The 17,796-nt window shown below is 44.3% G+C and overlaps 1 protein-coding gene across 4 annotated transcripts in view; it reads right to left on the reverse strand.

Moving 5' to 3' along the window:
* The window catches only part of DENND2B (DENN domain containing 2B), a 158,359-nt gene that overhangs the window by 71,284 nt on the left and 69,279 nt on the right, over positions 1-17,796 (reverse strand). Inside the window, exon 1 of one of the 4 annotated variants that reach the window (XM_030332096.1) lies at positions 9,024-9,144. The exons of the other annotated variants lie outside the window; for them this stretch is intronic. The gene's annotated coding sequence lies outside the window, so the exon portion shown is untranslated. Of the gene's footprint in view, positions 1-9,023; positions 9,145-17,796 lie in introns of those variants that run through there. 4 annotated transcript variants of the gene reach the window in all.

The following is a 17,796-nucleotide window of genomic DNA, read 5'->3' on the forward strand; positions in this document are numbered from 1 at the left end:
CTTTAAGTTCTTTTTAATTACCAATTTTCTCAATTACAAACTATGCTCTTGAAGACAAGGACTATCTTGTTCACCGTAGTATATCCCAGAACTCAGGGTAAATAGCACACAGTAGGTGCTTATTAATAGTTGTCAAATAGATGAATTAATGAAGCAATAGCAATGGTGTGAAGTTGTTGGTGTTCACAGGGACTCACTCCAGAAAGTATTCACTTCCAGAAAGTATTGTTTGAATCCCTACTACATGCCATTCACTTAATTAAGATGTTATGGACACAGCAGTGAATAAGGTAGATAAACTTAGTCTATCTCCCCTCTCGCCCTGCTTTGTAGTTTAGCACAGATGGCATGTAAGGTCCCTTCCATATTCAGATTCCTTGGTTTCAGAATTGACTAAAGAATTTGAAACTGAGAGGAAAGAAGACCCCAAAGGCCACAGATGAACCCTACCTACCACTTCTGCTACTTAAAAAGCCTAGAAATCTAGACTAAGCTAAGGCTGCCTTTTCAGCTGTGGAGGGGCCTCCCACTGAGAGACAGCAGGGTGTTCGACCAGATCAGACCAGAGCAAGCCACCAGGCTGAACATTTATTAAAGCCCCCGTTTCACCACCACCTGGCAAAGTAGGCTTCTACGTGAACCCAAGCTCCCTCAGCCCAGCAATAGGTAAGTATGGTCCTGACAGGTAACATGAGGTATTTCAGATGCTTTCACTTCTCTCAAGGAGCTTATCATATCCCCATCAGCCTCAGGCAATTATCCTGCTAGAGGCCACCTGAATGACAACATAGTTACTATAGAGCAATTTTCAAAGAAATAATTCTACGATCTTCTTTGCCTAGCTTGTGCTAGAGCTGTAGGCTTGGCTCCAACTGGTGAGGGCATGAAAGTTATAACTACAGGTAATGAAGCAGATTATTTAACAATAATGATACACAAATACACAATACACCCAGACGTTACCCTCTTCAAAGTAGTCCTTAAAGGCCTAAATGTTTATTCCATCCAATACATTGTCAAAGCATTTCTGAAACTCTCATTTGGAAACTGCCCTCAGAGGCTTTGAAATACGATTTGAAGTTTCTCTGAAGGAAAATCTGCATTCTTCAAGGATGCTAACTCATTCATATGACCAAAAAAAAGTACAAACTAGAGAAAACCATCTTAGGTCAGAATAAGCAGTAACTGTCAAGTATACTGTAGAGCCTTCATATCAAAGGGGATGTGTACTGAAACTGTCCCAAATCTCCACTCTTTAGAGGACAGCAGTTACTCACTTTGAGTCACAGAGCCCTGTGGCTATCTAATAAACCCCAATAACCCCCACAGAAACCCTGTCTCCCATTTCAGGGTTTTCCTTTTAGGGGGTTCACAAGCTACTCCACAGACTCATTTTAAAAATCCTTACCAGGGGCACCTGGGTGGCTCAGTCGGTTGAGCGTCCGACTTCGGCTCGGTCATGATCTCACAGTTATAAGTTCGAGCCTGCGTCAGGCTCTGTGCTGACAGCTCAGAGCCTGGAGCCTGCTTCGGACTCTATGTCTCCCTCTCTCTCTGCCCCTAACCCACTTGCATTCTGTCTCTGTCTCTCTCAAAAATAAATAAACATTAAAAAAAAAAAAAAAAATCCTTACCCTGAGGTGCCTGGGTGGTTCAGTCAATTAAGCGTCTGACTTCCCCTTGGGTCGTGATCTCGCAGTTCATGAGTTCGAGCCTCGTATCACACTGACAGTGCAGAGCCTGCCCAGAATTCATTCATTCATTCTATATCTCTCTGCCTCTCCCCAACTCACACTTGGCACTCTCTCTCTCTCTTGCTCTCTCTCTCAAATAAACCTTAAAAAGAAAACCTTAGGAAAAAAAAGAATTCTTATCCTAACCTATTTTACCTTCCTCACAAATGCACAGATCATTCCGAATGGAGATCTAATGCTCAGCACAAAGACAGACTCAAAGCACCCTGCTCTCCTGAGTCCTTGCAGCACCATGTTTCACACTCGGACCTCAGTATGAAAATTAATAAAAAGAAACTTCATTTAAAATGGAGTCAGGAGGGGCGCCTGGGTGGCACTGTCGGTTAAGCATCCGACTTCAGCCAGGTCACGATCTCGCGGTCCGTGAGTTCGAGCCCCGCGTCGGGCTCTGGGCTGATGGCTCAGAGCCTGGAGCCTGTTTCCGATTCTGTGTCTCCCTCTCTCTCTGCCCCTCCCCCGTTCATGCCCTGTCTCTCTCTGTCCCAAAAATAAATTTAAAAAAACGTTGAAAGAAAAAGAAAAAAAAAAACAGAAAAAAAAAAAATTAAAATGGAGTCAGGAGGCCAGAAGTGGGAGCTCTCACAATTGCAGGCCCAAAAGGAAGTCCACACTACTTCAGCTACTTTACTAGACCAGCAGGAAGAAGAAAGGTTTTTCTCTTCTCCCAGCAACAGCCCAGCCAATGAGAGGTCACAATTCAGCCAATGAAAAACCACTATACTTCAATGGACTTTTTGTTTATAACAGCCCCTCCCAATTTCCCCTTTTCCTCAATAAAAGAGTGTTCCTCTCCTTCGTTCTTTGGACTTGCGTATGGTTTTGTGGTAGCTTGTTTGTCTTGAATTGTAATTCTCTGCTATTCCTGAATAAACCCATTTTGATGGCAAAGTAAGTTTTATTTTTAAGGTTAACATCAGCAATCTACAAACTAATACACTTCACAAGACTCCAGGGGTGGTAGAAATGGTTAAATCCAAAAATGTTGGACTCACAAATGCCAAGAGTCCTAGACTCAAATGTGACGTTTTCTAACGTGGTTTGTAAACTGATGCTGGAGACAATTCCCAAAGAGGAATCAAATCTACCTTCAGGAAATCACATTCATTTATCTGCAAGTGCAGATACAGAGAGCAAGCTATGGTCTCAGCATGTATTTTCTCACCTAAGTCCCTAGTCTCCTTGTGAGAAGCATGGGGAATATTCCTCCTGCATTCTTCTGGGCCAGCCAGCATGCTCACCAAGCAGCTTTCACATACTAAAAGCCACCCAAGTCACATCTGACTCATGCCATTGCTCTCTGTAATGGGGTATGACATGCATCTAATCTTTTGTATATTTTCATATTTGTAGCCTACAATTAGGCATTTTTGAGGGATGTAGCTGACTAGCGGTTCTGTTCAGTGACCTATAATTATTCACACAGGCATCATGGCCAATCCAGGCAGCTATTAGGCTGGAGGCACTCTGAGCTCAGACCTCACGGAGGAGGCTGCTTGGCTCTAAGGATGTCCAGAGAATATTGGTTAGCAACTGGCTTCAGAAGGGCCACACTGCTCTTCTTGGCTGCATATGGAGACACCCCTATTCCACGCCCTTCACCCCTCTTCCTTATCCACTGCCTGACTCAGCACAGTTCACTCCCAAACCTAAGTCGTGGCACATCGAGGAGCCCAATGTTCCAAAAAATGGACCATTTTCTTGCACACAGTCTCCATTATCAAGGCAATAGCAATATACATCAACTTTTAAGACGCCCCACAAATTTCTCACCTGAAGAAAAACAGGTCACACCCACCAGCCCACAGAATCCTCCAGTTGCTGCTGTGCAGCTGGGCTGTGGGAGCTGACACAGGCCTCTTCTCTGAGCCAGCCTCTCTGCCACCAGCTGAGTGGTCTCACTGCTCCTAAGGGCCCAACAGAGTAATTCTCCCCCACGCCAATGCCCACCATCCTGCTTTACACTACTTTGCTGGCTAGAAAGGAAGGGCTGGTTAGCCCTAAGAATCTGTTTTAGTGATAATTCATATATATATATCTCCAATAAAAACTGGTTTCTTAATTCATTAATGACAGCTCAAATCCTGATTATTTTTTTGAAGTTTATTTATTTATTTTTGAGAGAGAGAGAGAGAGAGAGAAAATGGGGGTGAGGCAGAGAGAGAGAGAGGCAGAGAGAGACTCCCAAGCAGGCTTCATGCTACCAACATAGAGCCTGACACAGGGCTTGAACCCATGAAACCATGAGATCACAACCTGAGCCAAAACCAAGAGTCACACGCTTAACCAACTGAGCCACCCAGGCACCCCTCAAATCCCGATTATAAATATACTCAAAGATACTGCCACAAGCCAGTTCAGGAAAGCTGTGAAGCACAATTGTGGCCCCACACTCAGCAGCATACACATTAAGTATGAGCCCAATACCTAAACCACAATTACTATATAAGTTTCCCTTCTTCCTGAGCACTAGTTCAAAGTACTTTAAGAGTGCTTTATAGTTTTCAAAACCACTTTCACATGTTATTATCTCAGTGGAGTCTACCAAGCAAGCCTCAGAGGTTACATGCCATAAGTATATTCTCCAACTTTTTCTTTTTTTAGTAACCTTGACACCCAACATGGGATTTAAATTCAAGACCCCAAGACCAAGAGTTGCACGTGCTACAGACTTTATCAGGCAGGAGTATTTTCTGCATTTAACAAAGGCTGAGACTCCAGGGAGGCTGTCTTATCCCAAGGTCACTCAACTAGTAAGTACAGAACCAGGCCTAGAACTACTTTGTAGCTATGTGACCTCAGTTCTTCATATGTCAACAATTAATAATTGTTAATTAAGCTGCCTCACAGGGCTTATAGTAAGGAAGTGCCTGGAATGGCGTCTGGTCACAGTAAGGATTATGCTGTTATTATGTTATTATTGTTGCTGTTGTTATTAATAATTATGAGTATTATTACCACCACCAGCAGAATCCCCAATTCCAAATCTAGAGCTCTTTCCTCTCTATCCTGCTGTAGCTTTGCACAGTTTACTAGGAAGTGGCATCATCTAACCTTCAAACTTTTATTTTTGTGTGCATACATATGTATCCCCCCCTTTTTTGCACATTTTTTTTTTGAGGAAAGAGAGAGAGAAAGAGAGCATAAGTGAGGGAGAGGAAGAAAGGGGGAGAGGGGGAGGGGAGAGAAAGAGAGAAAGAGAGAGAGAGAGAGAGAGAGAGAGAGATTGAGTCTTAAGCAGGCTCCAGTATCAGTGTGGAGCCTGATGCAGGTCTCCATCCCACAACCCTGGAATCATGACCTGAGCTAAAATCAAGAGTCGGATGCTCAACAAACTGAGCCACTAAGGTGCCCCATGCATCACCTTTTCTGCAAGTCTGACTCTAGTCTCCTGGCATCTGAGGTCATTTATGCTGTGTTAGCCACCATTCTGTGGCTCACCCTGTTTGCAGTACTCAACTTTTGCTTATATCCAAGTCTTCATTTATTCACTTCCTTCCTTCAACAATCATTTAATGAGCACCTACTCTTGATGAAGCACCACACAAGCTACTGGGTGAAATATCCTTCCCCTCCAGATACAAGAAATGAGAAGTACAAAAGAGCAGGATGCACAAAGGGGTGATAGCACAGAAGTACCAGAAAATAACTGTCTCAGGGCAGCACAGTAGAGTTCAGAGAAGGCGAATGAGTTTTAGAGTGTGACTGGAGTTTCTGAAGCAGATAAATGGAGAGAATGACATTCTGAGCTAAGAGAACAGTATTTACACAGGGATACAAATCAGAATCATACAGAATATGATAATCTCATACTGCCAGCATGAAAGGGCCGTGTTGTGTGTGTATGTGTGTGTGTGTGTGTGTGTGTGTGTGTGTGTGAGACAGAGAGAGAGAGAGAGAGAGAGAGAGAGAGAGAGAGAGAGAGATACAGGCAGACAGAGGCAGAGAGACAGAGACAGAGGGAGACAAAGAGAGACAGAGACAGAGCCAATGAGAGAGAAACAAAGACAGAGAGACAGAGACAGAACAAGCTCTGAGAGAGAAATATGTGGGAGAATGAGCCCCTACTGCCTGGAAGCGGCAGGCAGGTGGGACAACAAATATCGTGTCTGCCTTTCTACAGTCTAAGGGCAATCCCTACTCCCTGAGTATGCTTACAGTGTACCAATTTTAAATGCAAAATCCTTTAACAACTGTTTTCTCTCTCCTTCTGTCTTCTCCTCCTTCTAAAGAAGAGGCTGTTTATCCCTATTCTCATTTCTGCCCTGCTCTTAGCCCTGAGTTTTAGTGCCAATGCTTTTACACAAATCCAGTTTCACGTCCTGAGTGAAATATAATTTCATAGGAATGTAATTCTGAAATGATCTCATTGAAAAAGCACATCCAGCAAAGGCCATGAGCAAACTTTGGGCCAGCCCATTCACACCCAGAGCCAAGGAGATTGTAGACCCCTTTCCCTTAAATGGAGAATATGCCTGGTACCCAAAACAAAGGACACCAGCTGCCCATGGATATTATCCTGCCCACAGCCAGCCTGCCTGCTTGCAGACAGAGGCCTGGGCCCAGAGAAGCCATGGCTACAAAACACTCTTCACCGTGCAAAGGCAGACTCAAGAGCATCCAAGCAAACAGGCCTCCCCACACTGATGCTCCCTGTGTCCCTCCGGAGGGCTCTAGCTCCAGTCCATGAACCACCAGCTCAAACTGTTAACACTGCCCTGTCACAGTCACATCAGACAGAAGAATGTCCAGGAGCCAAACGGCTAAAGATCCTCCCCACCATGACCTGCCTTCCCTAACTCTGAAACTCAGTTGCTATCTAATTCTACTGACAGCATCAGAAATTAGGGCATGTGGGGCACCTGCGTGGCTCAGTCAGTGAAGCGTCTGACTTCAACTCAGGTCATGATCTCACAGTTCGTGGTTTTGAGCCCTGTGTCGGGCTCTGCGCTGACAGCTCAGAGCCTGGAACCTGCTTCGGATTCTGTGTCTCCCTCTGTTTCTGCCTCTCTCTCTCTCTCTCTCTCTCTCTCTCAAAAATAAATAAACATTAAAAAATATATATTAAAAAAAAAAAGGAAGAAACTAGGGTATTTGACTCTGAAACTAGAGTCAAAAGCCAGGTCTAGTCTAGTCCGGCAGAGCTGGGACAAAGTGGAACTGGGGGAGAAATTATGTACTTTGATGGACTTCCAAAACTCCTAGCTGAAAAATCTGCAAGTTAGGATCTTTGGGGGAAAATGTCCTTACTCCAAATCTGTATTCCACCCCCACCCCCCACGAATCCTCATGAAATGGACCAGAAGGGGAAGAAAAAACTTAATGGCTTGCAGGGTCTACAGAAACTCTCTGTTCTCTCTTTACAACGTTTGTGTAAATCTAAAACTATTCTAAAATAAAGAGTGTATTAAAATTAATAGCTTGTCATGGTTTCCTCTATAATGAATAATGGAAAAGAGTTGTCTTGGTTATAAATTCCAACTCTGCTTCCACTGGCTATGAGTGACCTAACCTTTCTAAACTTCGGTTTCCTCCTCTATTAAATGGAGATGACAGTTCCCACCACGAAGTATTGTGTAGATTAAGTGAGGCGTCGCGCAAACAGAATTTACCCCTGCCCAACATGCTTTCTTTCTGGGCAGTAACTGTTTTTCAGTTCAGTTAGCCCCTACTTGGGGTTGGGTTGGAGGCCCTGCCTCCACTCCACAGTCATACCTGTCTCCATGCGTTACAGCCTCTTCCACATACAGCATCACACTATAAACCCACAGTAACTGCCCAAAGGGCTGAAGGCCGCCTCACAGCGAGTTCCAACTAGTGAAAGCACACCTTTGTGGACAGAAGCATGTTCTCCTTCCTGCTTTCCCCTCTTCCAGTAGGATCCAATGTCACCCTCATGAGCTCAGTTACTTTCCTGAGGTTTGCAGGGGTCAACCACAAGGAAAGGCAGAAGTTGACAGAGCCAGGTTTCTGGAAGAATTAGCTGTCTATGGTAGGGTGTGGGCAGGGGAAGAAGTATGCTCTCAAAGTTGCCACAGAAGATTCTTCACACTTGGCAGCACCACACCACCCACGACCACCACCACTAACTCACACCCCTCCCTGCACCTTGCTCCCCACCTTGGCCCCACCTGAAGCTGGGCTGATAAACTACAACTCCACCAAGTCAATGCTGAGTGTAAATTCCCCAAAGCCAAGAGATAAGCCCCAAGGCTGGACATGAAGTCACCCCCAAGCCCTGGAGTCACTCTTGAGCCTCAGCCACCCTGACTCTTGGCTTCACGATGAGTTAATCCATTTTTCCCCTAGGAAGACTGAGGTAAGCAGACAGGGCCCCATCCTGGTTTTATAAGTGGATGGGCTGGAGGCCAAGTAAAGAATCAGGTGAAGAAAATTATGGCTCTAATGTCATGTTATCTCTGAAAATCACTCAAAAGGGTAGCAGATCCTTAAAAAACTCTCCTAAACCAAAGGAGAAGTCCAATCTCACCCTGAAAATTTAGTGTCCAAATAAGGGAGCAGTCAGTGCTAGAACAGTTAGCCTGTTCCAACTTGGAAAAGCCCTGTGAGAGAAGCAGTTCCCAGGCTTAGGATTCCAGTGACAGGTTGTAACCCCTCATAGCACTAATGGGCACATTCTAGTGGCTAATTTCTCTGACCTTCCAGTTGGCTGGATTGGGGACACACCCCAGCTGACGCCAAAGGACATTAGTTCCTGGCAGAGAGTGTGCAGAAACTTAGCAGCCTAGCCGAGTCAGATAACAGCCCCAGCTCCAGCAGTTTCAAGGACACGTTTTGGGAAGCAGAAGATGTCCTTGGAGCCATTTCTTATTTAACCAAATAAGAGCCAAATATAGCCAAATATGAAGAAGCTAACTATGTCATCTTCTATGCAATTTTTCTCCAGCTTATCACTTCACACTAAATAAATGTGAAGTATTACTATTATCATTACTAGTTTCCCTTTATGCTTCCACGTCCAGTCCTCTCCGCTCATAAACAACAGACCAAGCATCCTGGAACATCAATATAATCATGTCATTCCTTGGGGCTCCTCAATTGCCAACCATACCAGATCCAGATTCTTCCAGTTCTTCCAGAACCTTGTCAAATGCTACCAACCAATCATACTTCTCTTCTTCCACCACCCCTCACCATACTACCACACCCTCCATTCCCCTCCACACAAAGACACACAGACCTGCGCACGCACATACACACACACACACACACACACACACACACACACACTTCTCTCTCTGAACAGAATACCTCCTGCTGCAAGCATGTCCATTTCTGCCTCCATGTTTTTGTGCTCAAACCACTTCCTGCCTGGAGTCTTTCCTTCCTTTCTGCTTATCCAAATACTATCCATGCTCCAAGGCCTAGTCTAAGGTCTCAGACTTAGGTGGAGAAGCCACTCAATCCACAAACAATGACTATGCACTTCCTCTGTGCCAGGCACCAGGCCAGACACTGAGTACACAATAAGGAAAACAACACAGCCCTACATGTGTCTAACCGGTGGGAGGGGCTTCACATAAACCTCCCTGCTCACTTGAACTGTGCAGGTAGGGGAGTCAATGACCAGACCTCAACTGGAAACTTGCTGTGATTCTTGTGGGGGAACACAAGGGGGTGAGAAATGAAGTCCAGTTGGACGAGATCTTCATGCCTCTCCCTTAAGCATCTCCAAGAAGCCACCCAGGTTTGGTGGTTTCGAACATATTTTATTACAAGAACCATCATTCTCTCCGATCACCTGGGGAGTAGTGCTGCCTCCTGCTTTGGAGTTTTATCAGCTTCAGAGGTAGGCTGAATCCAACCCCATTCAGTAATAGCCCTAGACTACCCTTCCTAAGCCAGAAAATGGAGAGAAAATGACCAATACTCTCCTCAAGAGTTCCCAGACTTTGGAGGTCCTGGGTGGCTCAGTTTGTTAAGTGTCTGACTTTGGCTCTGGTCATGATCTCATGGTTTGTGAGTTCAAGCCATGGACTCTCTGCTGTCAGCTCAGAGCATGCTTCTGAGCCTCTGTCTCTCTCTGTCTCTGTCTCTGTCTCTCTCTGCCTCTCACACACTCTCTCTCTCAAAAATAAATAAACATTTAAAAAGCGATTAAAGTCTTTTTAAAAAGACTTTGTGCCACTGTGACTGCATAGATGATGGTCACATGGGAGGCAACCTCCTGAGGTCCCTCAGGGTAATGTGCAATTCTCAGACCCTAATAGTAACTCTATTCCTCTCTCTCCTATTCAAGAAAGATTATCAGAATATAAGTCTGATGGCTGTTATTATAGGGATAATCTTGCATACCTTCTAAGTTAAAAAATAGGTAACCCATTCACTTGTCCCTTGAGCCTTTAACTCCTGTAGGAACAAATGCAGTAACTCCATGAGACATATCATATCAATATAGACTCTTTTTTCCCCCTGAATAGAAATAGAAAATGTCCTCCAGATGTAATCTTAGATGCCTTTTGGATCCAGGAAGAAAGGAAGAGAGAACACCTAACCCACTCCTATTTATATTTCCAGCAATGGAGACTCACAGTCTTCCTCATTACCTATTCTCATCACAGTCTATCTGGACTTCAAGTTTCTAAAAAGCTTGTCTCACATGAGACACAACTGCTAGTTATGGCACTAACTGTTCAGCATCCTACTGGTAGGATTACCCCAACCCCCCACAAGGCTGAATGGCGTGTCAGTCCATACTAAGGAAGCTCACAGCTTTCAGGACATTACCCAAAACACCAGTCACATGTTTAGGTGTGCAGACCTCTGGGGTCTTGGACAGGTCAAGACCATTAGAAAGGTCACAACCACTGCTGGTCAATGTATACCACATAGAGCACTACAAGGGATCAATGAGCAAAAAGCCTTAAAAGAAAGACAGGACAGATGAGAAGAAGCTGCCACCAGCCCTCAGATCACAAGCATCTCACTTGGAGGAGTATCTGCCTGAGTGAAGCTTTGCATCCAACCGTTAACAAGCACTTAGTCTTTGATAACTTGTGGTATCCAGACAGTATCATACCCTACCTGACTGCCCAGGCTCCCTCACTCAGCTACTCTATCCTCAAAGGCTGGAAGAGGACCCAGCTCACACTAAGTATCTTCAGAGACTTAGCTACACATTTTCAGTCCCCTTCCACCTCAGCCCCTCCTCCTGCCCCTAACAACTCAAATTTTCAGCCTCTACATATGTGTCTATGTGCCTGTGTGTCTGTGTTTTATTTACACTACCCATGTCTGTTGTTAGCAACAGAAACAAAGTACTTTAAGGCAGAAAACGCAAGTCAGCCAACTGGCTTGCTGCTCCCTGTTCTGCTTCCAGCTCGGGGAAGAGGCTGGTGAGGGTCCTTCGAGCACCAATCTACCATGTGTGCCTAACGCTCCCACGTACGAGGGGAACCAGCATGGTGCCAGCTTACCCCAAGCTGTCCACCGCTGTGCGAGGCCCCAGCCATCAGCCCACCTTCTTCTTCCCTGGAGGCCATGCCCTGAACACCTCATTCCCTTACCTGCCTGGATGCTGAGTACTGTTGGAATTCAGAGCTTCAAAAGCCAGAATTCAGGAAACCCACTCTCTTCTCTTGTACACTAGGTGATTGTTAAAGACAAACAGGCATTGCCTCCCCAGACCCAAACTCTGGAGACCCAGCTCATGAAGCTTAACCTTCATGCCCTTTCCCATCTTCAGTTTTTCTGTTACTGATAATCTTCTCAAGTTCTAGTATCAGGCTCTAGTATCAGGCTCCTCAATAAAATCAGTGGTAATTACTGGTCACTGCTTTGTTTTCAGCAGAAAAAAAAAGACACACACACAAAAAAACATGACATGTGATTCTTGCACTCAAGGAGCTCACAGACTAACTTAGGGAGACAAGAAAACAATAGGAAAAAATTCAAATGTGAGATACAGAGTTAAAGTACTCTAAAGTAAAATGGTTGGAAGTGGAGGGGCTAGAGTAGCTCAGGAAAGGGTTTCTATGGGAGAGAAATATGAGCCAGACCTTAAAGGACAAACAGTAGTTGGACAGAATGAGACAGGAGGTTATTTGAGATGAAGAGTTAGACTATGACTCAAGGTCCCAAGGCAGGAAGAATGGCAAACATCGTGCCCACATGTTTTCCCATATCCAACTGAGGCTCAGCCCTGGGGGGTAAGGAGGAAAAGGACTGGCCTGACTTGATGAAAATAAAACCCTCCCCTCAGGGTCACCATGCTCTCCAATCCCTCTGCTCCCACCTCTGCCAAGAGCATTCTCAGTGTTTCCTTTTTCTGTACTACTTTGAAATCCTCTCCCCTACAGTGCACAGAATGTAGCCAAGCCAGCCTAACTCCCTAAACCCGAAACATCCTGCTGGAACTCTTGGTACTCAAGGCTCCTGCTCCCACAGTGGGACAAACTTTGTGTTCCGCCCGTTGCAATGTGGGTCAGGAGCTTGGTCTATTCCTCTACTGGGCCAAGTCAAGCTAAGTCTGATTCTTTACTCACTAGAACAGGAGAAGGGCTAGGAAATTTTAAGTACAAGTCTCTGGTAAGTAAGCCAGGGCAACAGTCTCCCCTCCTTCCATTCACACAATCATATGTGCATTCAATTAATACATACTGAACATCATCATGTGCAAATTCATGTGCTTAGCACTGGTTGGGACACCAAAATGCCTCACGCATGAGTCCATCCTCAAAGAGTTCACATTCTAGTAAGGTGTATATAATAGAAACATAAATATAGTAAGTACCAGGAAGACTATTTTAAGGGCCATTGGAGAGATGAAACGCTGTGGATTTAGGTAGAGGGGGATTACTTCCAACTGAAGAAGCAGGAGGGACTCAATAGAGAGGGCTGCCCTTACACTGGGGCATGGATGGAACTACATGAGCAAAGTCTTGGAGGCAAGAAAGTAGAAGACATATGAAAGAAAACAAGATGTTCAGCCTGGCGGGAGTTTAACTGGAAGTAAACCAGGGAAAAGGAGAATTGGAAAGAGAAATACCAGATCTTAGAGGGCTTTGAAAACCAAATTAAGGGTCTTATCTTTTCTCTGGGAAATCATATAATTTTCTGAGACAGGAATGAAGGGTCAGGAACTGTGCTTCTGAAAAATGGAGGAACCCTCAGAAATCTAGGGCTGTAGCAGAAAAATCTGATTATGGAGCCCACAAGGACCGAAGAGCACAGGAAGGAGAAGAGAGGGAGGGAAATCAGGTAATCCAGTACATGACTGGAATTCTTATCTTTGGGGTTCAGACTGAATGAGAAAATAAGCAGGCAGTCCTGAGGGCACTAAGAGGCTCTACAAGCAGCGAAACGTGAGAGAATCAGCTATCCAGAGGAGACAATGAAGAGTGGGATGTGTAAGCATCCAGAAGACTAGAGAGGGAGAGCAATTTCAGAGCTTAGGATGCTGAAAGTGGAACATCTCTAGGTGATGAGGCCAAAGATATGGTCATGCTATAAGATGAAACCAGAAGAGGATAGAAGATGAAGTCTTTAGAGCTGAACAGATTGAGGGGCTGTGAGGCCAGACCACTGAAGGATTCGCAGTATGAACTTCCAAGCAAGAATCCATGATCCATCACATCCTTAAATCACTAACCCCTTCTCCTTCCACTGCACCTACTTGTAAAGCCCTAACTCTGGATCAGTTCAACCATCAGCATCCTTTGTACCTTCTGAGGGCAACTAAAATCTACTGATCAAAAATCAACGTGTCCAAAATGTGTCTGAAAGGTCTTTCAGAAAGACATTCTGAAGTATTTATGGATGAAATGGTATGATGCCTACAATTTGCTTCCAAAAATCCAGTGGAGAAGAAGGAGAGGTAGCAGACAAGGATGGAAATAAAACAAGTTAGGCCAAGTACTAATAACAGCTGAAGATGGATGATGGATGTATAGCTGTTCATCTTTGATTCTCTCTACTTTTGTCTATGTTTGACATTTTCCACAATAAAAAGTTGAAAAAATAAAACCACTTAAGTGAAAGATTGATGGGGAACAGTGCCAAAGGTTACCCACAGATTATCTGCTGGTTATAAAATGAAAACTGTAATTTTACAATGGAGAAATTTGGCTGGCCCTATCTTAAGTAGTGACCAAGTTTAGCATCAATAATAGTGGGAAAACCAGACATTATGTGCCTCTGATCTGCTGCATTATTTATAAAGGGTTTCCTCCTCCCCCCACAAATGCTTATCCTAAATCTAATCAAGCCTCTAGATCTAATCTGCAGTTTACAGAAAGTACAGGGGAGAGAGGAAGAAGCTACACAACACCCTAAAGAAACAATCAGACAAATCCATGGGGTGCCAAGTGAATTTATGTTAAAAAATTTAAGAGAAAAAATTTTTTTTTAATTTTAAGAAAAAGAAAGGCCTAAAATTGAACTCATCATTTCTACTCCACCTCTAATAAAACACTTTTTGCCTCTTGTACTTTTCCGACAAACTTTCTCCACTTTTCCCCAACTCTACAAGTCATCTCTGACTTCTCCTTCTCCTTCTTACTCCAACTCAGTCTGGCCCTGCCAATGCTGCCTCCTTAATGCCTCAGGTTCACCTCCTCCTTTCCCCTGCCCCTTATTCACACAGCGTTTATCATCAATTGGCTTGACTTACTGCCATAATCCTCTAAGAACCATCTCCTTGCTTCTACTTTTACTTTCTACAAGCCTATTTCCTACACTTCAACCAAAGTGATCCTGCTGCAATGCAAGTTCACCGTATCACTCCAGGGTTCAAGTGCTTTTAGTGGCTCCACTGCCCACAGCAGTGCTTGCCAGAACGCAGTAAAGAACTATAGGGCAGGCACCCTGCGGCATGAAATCACAAGGTGATTGAGTCGTTCACCTGTTCTTGCAAACCTCTCACTCGATTCAATAGAAAGTCTCCACACGCTGCTGCTAGCTCTAGCTCTAATCACTTGATCTCTTTTTTTTTTTTTTTTAATTTTTTTTTCAACGTTTATTTATTTTTGGGACAGGGAGAGACAGAGCATGAACGGGGGAGGGGCAGAGAGAGAGGGAGACACAGAATCGGAAACAGGCTCCAGGCTCCGAGCCATCAGCCCAGAGCCTGACGCGGGGCTCGAACTCACGGACCGCGAGATCGTGACCTGGCTGAAGTCGGACGCTTAACCGACTGCGCCACCCAGGCGCCCCTCACTTGATCTCTTAAAAGAGACTTTCATAGGCAGCAGTATCTAGCTAAATATTTTTTTAATTTCTTTTTTATAAGTTTGAGAGAGAGAAAGAGTGTGTGTGAGCAAGGCAGAGAGAGAAGGAGAGGGAGGGAGAGAGAGAATCCCAAGCAGGCTCCACACTATCAGCACAGAGTCCCACTCAGGGCTCAATCTCATGAACTGTGAGATCATGACCTGAGCGGAAAGCAAAAGTCAGACATTTAACTAACTGAGCCACCCAGGCGCCCCTGGCTAAAACTGTTTGTCCTCACTGTATTTACTTAAAAGTTACCTTGTGTGTATCACAAGTAATATTGATTTTCCACTTTAAGAAAGTGAGATAACATTTCCTTTTAAAACAAATTTAAGTTCAAAAGTGAGCTGATTTAAACATTATGTAAATAACAGTTCAGGTATTAAGAGGCCATGGTAATACTGTGAAGATGGTAAGCAATGAATTAAGTTTGGGAAAAACTGTCCCATAGCATAAAATTCAAGTTTCTTTATACTCTCATGCTTTCAAAACAAGTTGGCAAACTGTCTGATATTCCTCTCCTTAAATCAGAAGAGCCCCTTTAACTACCTCAAGGAACAGAATGTGGCCTATGTGAGGGTACTTCACTTCCAAGGCTAGGTTAGATAAAGGCCATGCAACCTCTGCCAGCCTCTCTAGGGTCACTAGCTTTCAAGTCCTGAGCCACCTGATAAGAAATCCAGCAATCCCTGAGACCACCATGCTAGAGTGACCACAGGGAGTAATAATGGGGGGGTGGGGGGAGGGTGGAGTGAGAGCAGCAGACCACAGGAGCCCCAGATGCTTGAATCTCCCCAGCTCAGGTACCACACACAGGAGGAGGAAGCCTTCTGATGATTCCAGCCCCAGCCACCACCTAACTAAAACTACATGAGAAGACTGCAAGCAAAACCTCCAAAACCATGAGAGGTAATAACAAAATTATTGTTGTTTAAACACCCACTAAGTTTGGGGTGATCTGGTATGCAGAGCAACGGCAGATCCATCCCTACAAGGGCTAGTTCTGGAGACCAGTCTCTGCAGTCTCACCTTGCCGCTGCTCATCCTGCCCTACCACGCACAGCAAAAATGACCAAGTTGGTAGTTATGTGCACAGAACTTTGCACATACTGCTTCATTCCTCTCAGTCTTGGCACATGCTGATCCCTCTACATTGGAATGCCCTTCCTTTGGCTTGTCCACTTAAAAAATAACTATTCATGGGACGCCTGGGTGGCTCAGTCAGTTAAGCGTCCGACTTCGGCTCAGGTCATGATCTCCTGGTTTGTGAGTTTGAGCCCCGCGTCAGGCTCTGTGCCGACAGCTCAGAGCCTGGAGCCTGCTTCAGATTCTGTGTCTCCCTCTCTCTCTGCCCCTCCCCTGTTCATACTCTGTCTCTCTCTGTCTTTCAATAATAAATAAACGTTATAAAAAATTAAAAAAAAAAAACTATTCATGATGGCCAAAAGGAACAAACTTAAAAAAAAAGCCACAATTTTTTCATACTTCAAAACCTAAATCTGCATCATTTCCTCTGTGAAACCTTGCCCTCATCTTGATCACACTCTTCCTTCCTGCCGGTGACTAAACGAATCCCTTCCTCCTGGTGCCACTTATATTGACCTTTTATGTGCCTTGTCCACTGAACTACTAAATTCCTTAAGGGTAGGGATTATGTCTATATGCAGCTGGTCCTACAGAGGCCTAATGAACATCCGCTGGTCTGAAGTCGTTCATTCCTCCTGCTTCCTTATTTAGCCTATTCCCACTAAAAATATTTCCATCTAAGATCCTGGCTGACAAGAACAGAAATGATGCCAGGTTGATGCTGCTCTCCTGGGTCTTTCAAACCCTAACTTCTCTGGTTGCAAGATTTTACTTACTCTGACCCTTGAATAAGGCTTTCTCTTATGGGTTCACAACCCTTAGGAGCAACAACCCTTGGCTGATCCAGCACTAAAAGATGACTTTTAAAATATAATTAGGGGCACCTGGGTAAGTCAGTTGGTTGAGTGTCTGACTCTTGATTTTTGGCTCAGGTCATCTTAAGGCTCATGGGTTCGAGCCCCATTTCAGGGCTCTATGCTAAGCATGAAGCCTGCTTAGGATTCTCTCTCTCCCTGGGAATGCAAGCTGGTGCAGCCACTCTGGAAAACAGTATGGAGGTTCCTCAAAAAAACTAAAAACAGAACTACCCTACGACCCAGCAATTGCACTACTAGGCATTTACCCACAGGATATAGGTGTGCTGTTTCAAAGGAACACATGCAACCTCATGTTTATAGCAGCACTATCAACAGTAGCCAAAGTATGGAAAGAGCCCAAATGTCCATCGATAGATGAATGGATAAAGAAGATGTGGTGTATATATATATATATATATATAGAGAGAGAGAGAGAGAGAGAGAGAGAGGTGTGTGTGTATATATATATATATATATACACACACACACACACACACAATGGAGTATTACTCAGCAATCAAAAAGAATGAAATCTTGCCATTTGCAACTACGTGGATAGAACTGGAGGGTATTATGCTAAGTGAAATTAGTCAGTCAGAGAAAGGCAAAAATCATATGACTTCACTCATATGAGAACTTTAAGAGACAAAATAGATGAACATAAGGGAAGGAAAACAAAAATAATATAAAAACAGGGAGAGGGACAAAACAGACGAGACTCATAAATATGGAGAACAAACTGAGGGTTACTGGAGGGGGTGTGGGAGGGGGGATGGGCTAAATGCGTAAGGGGCACTAAGGAATCTACTCCTGAAATCATTGTTGCACTATATGCTAACTAATTTGGATGTAAATTTAAAAAAATAAAAAATTAA

The sequence above is a fragment of the Lynx canadensis genome, chromosome D1, assembly GCF_007474595.2.
Source record: "Lynx canadensis isolate LIC74 chromosome D1, mLynCan4.pri.v2, whole genome shotgun sequence".
Classification (NCBI taxonomy): Eukaryota; Metazoa; Chordata; class Mammalia; order Carnivora; family Felidae; genus Lynx; species Lynx canadensis.